This window comes from Chelonoidis abingdonii, chromosome 1 (genome assembly GCF_003597395.2).
Source record: "Chelonoidis abingdonii isolate Lonesome George chromosome 1, CheloAbing_2.0, whole genome shotgun sequence".
NCBI lineage: Eukaryota > Metazoa > Chordata > Testudines > Testudinidae > Chelonoidis > Chelonoidis abingdonii.
In genome coordinates, this window is record NC_133769.1 from 185,694,306 (window position 1) to 185,699,315 (window position 5,010).

The window sequence follows — 5,010 nt, forward strand, 5'->3', positions numbered from 1 at the left end:
TGGGCTGGAACCCGGAGTAGAGGGCGGGCCTGGGTTCCCCCCAAACCTCCCAACTCCTGATCAGACACAGGAGGAGCTGACTCAGACTGTGGGTTCCACAAGAAGGGAAAATCACTGAGGTGAACAATTCCGCCAATAAGCGCAGGACCCACCAAGGTGGAGGAGGAACTTTGTCACAGGATTTAATATCTATTTGCATGGGATCTAGCTCTCCTCAGTTAAATGCAAAACTGCATGCATGGCAAGGTGCTTACCGACCTTTCTGGTTTCAGAATCCCTTAATAAAAGGGGAAATCCAAACAACAGCATTAGCCTAGCTAGCCCACAGATCTCCAGTACAGCAAATTGCATGGATCCACCAAGAGAAACTGTAAACTGCCCTGTGTATGCTGAGATGCAAAATGTGGATGAAGTACAGGGCCGGTGCAAGGATATTTTGCGCCCTAGGTGAAACTTCCACCTTGACCCCTCTTCCCCCCCACCCCTGCCGGAGCATCACTTATTATAAACTTTCAAAAATGAATACTGCATAATGTGTCATTGTTCTTTAGAATTAATACACGTTTGGCTTGAAAATGTATTGATTTCTTTATTTAGTCTACATATTTAATGAAAATAAATGGCCCGGGTCTCCTGCACGTGGCTAGAGTCCCTCCTACCCACCCACCATGGATCTGGAAAGGGCTCTTTTGGGGATCAGAGCACAGAACTGGGAGTCAGGATCTGGCTTCTATTCTCCACCCTGGCACCAACTCAATGGATGACTTCAAGCATGTTACTTCCCGTTTTGGGCTTCAGCTCCCCGCAGCGCTAAGGTGTGAAATGGTTCCTTGCTCCTGGGCTGGAAAGTGCAATGCAGGCGGGCAGGGGTGTCTGAAGGCCTGTCTTCCCCACAGGTGTGAGGCGAGGACAGAGTTCCAGCCTCCGTCATGACTGTCCTGGTTGCTTTACTCTACCCCACGCCAATCGCTGCTAAAGCCTCTTACTCAGAGAGCTCTGGCCTGATTTTTAGAGATGCTGAGCACCTGCAGTTCCCCTGATATCTGTGGGAACTCCAGGGTTCTCAATACTTCTGAAATTCAGGGCAGTTTATTTCGAATGCTGGGCCAGGACTGAGCCTGCAAAGGCAGGTCCATATACACCGCTCAATCCACAGCAAATCTCCCATCAATAACAATACAAGCAATCAGGAGAATGATATCAGGCAGTTGGCCCAATGCTGGGACTGGGGAGGATATGGCCCTAATGTGGTGACTAAACTTCTACCTAGTAAAGTTACTGGTGCAACTGCTATCATTCAGTGGAAGAACAAAAATCTCTTGGGTGCTGCAGCCTGCCCAGAGTTCAGCTGCACTTAACCTGAGTTGCTTGCACACTTGCAGTGATTATGCATCACACAACTGGTCACTCATGTTACATGAAAATCTGGTTCTGATGGTGTCGTAATAAGACTTAACAGTTACTACCACGTTTCCTAGAGCTGTTGTCCCAGGCTGGCTGCAGACTCAGGCAGACAGAACTGTGTTGGCTAGACACTCATCACCTGTCAAAGATTTTCCTTGTAGCCATAAGGGCTTGAGACAGCCATGTTTCTTCACTGAAAACTTGCAGTGTGCTGCCTCTGAATCCCAGATTAATACCTTGTGCGGGCAGGTGCAGAGCTCAGGGCTTGAAGACCTCTGGCCTAATGGTCTGAGCCAGTGCAGAACTAGGAGCCTCGATCTCCTGTATTCAAAGCAGGCCCCTGACAATGACACCCTGGGTGACCTTGGGCAAGTCACATCCCTATTCTCTGCCTCAGGTTCCCCAAAATGGGGTTCTATTTACTTGTTCCACAGGGCTGCAGGGATGGATGGGGATGAAGCCTTGGAAGGTGGCACGTGCTGAGAACAGTTACATTTTTGCAGCTCTTTAACCCTGTGTCCTCTGGCAGAGCCATGATCCACCCCCGCAGGTAGACCAGAGGCCATGGTCTCCTCTTCTTTTCCCCAGCCCCACTCCCATCTGCAGCCAGCGGTCCTTGGGCAGCAGCTGCTGCTGCAGCAGGAGGTCTGGGACTGTCAGAGCTGGAGGGAGTGGGTTAGGGAGTGATGCGGCAGCCCAGGGGCTTGGGAAGAAGGTGGCTCTAGGCTGGCGGGGAGGCGTAGGTGGGCAGTGATGTGGGGCACGGCGGAAGGAGGTGACAGGAGCCCGTGGTTGCAGAGGAAGCCCACAGAGGTAGTGCTAACACGACTGTGAGTGGCCCATCCACCCGCCAGGAGCAATAGTGTAAAAAAAAAATTTGGGCACCGCTTTTTTGGGCACTGCCTCCAAATATTGGCGCCCTGGGCAGACATCTAGTTCACTTAGTGGTTACACCGGCCCTGGTGAAGTAATATCTTTTACTGGACCAACTTCTGTTGGGGAGAGAGACAATCTTTCAAGCTAGACAGAGCTCTTCTTCTGGTCTGAGAAAGGTACTAAGAGTGTCACAGCTAAATACAAGATTGAACAGATAGCATAAGGGGTTAGCATGTACTGTACGGGACCATTCAAAGTGAAGTGGCCCATTAACACCCCTGTTAGTCATAAGACAAAAAGCAGGTCAGTGGATTACAGATTGTTGTAAAAGCCATATATCTAGTGTCTTTATTAAGACCTGATTTTTAATGTCTAACAAAATTCTGAATTTAAACTCCCTACCTCATCTTTTGAAAGTGTTATGCAGGTTTCCTTTGAGAATGAGGAATAATACGTCATATATCAAGTGATCGCTTTGTAAAAAGTATTCACCCACAGGGTGTTTTTGTCTTTTATCATTTTCCTGTGTGAGTTCATTCAAGAGTGTGGTGATTGATTTCACTCATATAGTTGTTATTGGGCATTTAGTACCCTGGATGGGGTACATCACATGTTGAAATAGGTATGTGTAGGACCTTGCAAGGCATGTTGCAGGGGGTGTTGATCACTGTAGCAGTGACGATATGTTTGCAGGTTTTGTATCTTCAGTTCTGGCAGGTTCTGGTGCCGATTTGAGTTGGTGTGTCCTGGTCTATGGGGAGCTTGCTTCTGATGATGAGGGACAGAGTGGGAGAGGGGGTGAGGGAGCAGGAAGTTGGAAGGGCAGGAGAAGGAGTTCAGGAAAAAAATCTTTCATAATGGGATCCCCATTGATTATGGGCTGTAGTTGTTTGATGATACCTCAGATGGGTTCCAGTGTGGGGTGGTAGCTGACAGCTAGGAGCATGCAGTCAGAGGGTATTTTATTTCTATATAGCGTGGTTACTGGATCTATGAAGATAGGTATGGTGATCTGTGGATTACTTGTGTATGGGTTGTCTGTGTAGGGTTCCATTACTGAAGCTGATCATGGTGTCCAGGAAGTTGATGCTAGTGTGGGAATGTTCCAGAGAGAGTATAATGGACAGTTGGCTTGTTGAATTTGTGGTGGATGTGGTAGAAAACTACGAGGGAGTTGGCTGTCATCAATGTTTCTCAGGTATATCATTGGTTCTTCTTCGAGTGATTGCTCATATCCATTCCAGTAGATGTGCGCGCGCCGCGTGCACGTTCGTCGGAGACTTTTACCTAGCAACACTTGGTGGGCCGGCAGGGCGCCCCCTGGAGTGGCGCTGCTATGGCGCCGGATATATACCCCTGCCGGCCCGCCGCTACTCAGTTCCTTCTTACAGCCCGTGTCGGTCGTTGGAACTGTGGAGCGCAGTCTAACTGTTTCTCCACCTCCCTAGCAATTCACTCGTTTTCTCTTGAATTTTGTATATAGTTGAACTTTTAACAGTAGTTAGTTATTGTTCTATTGGTAGTTTTTTGTAGATAGTTAGAAGGGATCGGGGGTTAGCCCCTTCACCTACCCCGGTACCGGGCACATGCCCGGATCACCGGGCTTCAAACCGTGTGCGGCCTGTCATAGACCGATGCCCCCAGGAGACCCGCACGACTCCTGCCTTAAGTGCTTGGGCGAATCTCATCTGACGGACAAGTGCCGGATCTGTAAGGCGTTCAAGCCCCGAACTAAAAGGAGCGGGACGTTCGCCTGAAACAGTTACTAATGGACGCAGCGCTAACTCCTCCATCCTCAGCACTGTCTGCGGCACTGGGACCAAGCACCTATGCGGCACCGCAACGCACACCTTCCGCGAAGACTCCGAGTCACCGATCTCCGGCACCAGCTTCTGCCCGGCACCGCTCGCTCTTGCCTCGGGGCAAGAAGCGCAAGCCTCCTGCGGCCGCTATATCCACACCTCAGTCAGAGCACTTAGCCAAACCGGACCGCCCGGCACTACCATCTGCCGCGGCACCGACGTCCGCTGCACCGTTGATTCTGGCCTCGGAAGAGCCGTCGAGTCCGGTGCCTACCAGCTCCCCGGCACGTGCCGTGGTTGAGCTCATCGTGCCTTCCACCCCGGAGGCGTTCTCTGCAGCACGAGACCTGATCGCCTTAATGGAGCCTGAGCTGCCTCGACCCCCGGCACCGCCGGTGAGGGTCCCCCAGTCTATAGGCAAGCCGGCCCTTCTACAACCTTGTTCGCCTGGCACCATGGAACTTCGTCGTTCCAGGTCCCGATCCAGGACCCCATCCAGGTCCCACAAACGCTCACGGTCTCGCTGCCGATCCCGGTCCCATGGCCGCTCGCAGTCCCAGTACCGTTCCCCATCAAGGTACCGGTCGTACTCGCGGTACCGCTTGAGATCCTGGTCACCATCCAGGCATTACCAGCACTGATCCAGATCTCGGCACCACTTGCGGCACCGTACTTCCCGCAGCCGATCTCGGCACGGCGACTCCCGGCGCCGTCGACCTCCCGGCACCACGCTGGTCGTAGGTCCCGGTCGCGCTCTCGGCACCGTCAGGACTCCCGGTGCCGATCCCCAGCACCGCATAGGGACGGTTCCAGTGGCTGCAGAGACCTGCATCACACGGTCTCCGCTCCTCCATGGCCATCTCGTCAGCCGTCGATCTCCTCCCATGCCGAGACGGCATCATACGGAGAGTCGGACAACCAGCAAGGT

At 52.1% G+C, this 5,010-nt stretch overlaps 1 protein-coding gene across 1 annotated transcript in view; it reads left to right on the forward strand.

The window, feature by feature from the left end:
- Positions 1 to 5,010, forward strand: part of ROBO1 (roundabout guidance receptor 1) — a 1,116,086-nt gene that overhangs the window by 209,967 nt on the left and 901,109 nt on the right. The gene's annotated exons all lie outside the window — the stretch shown is intronic.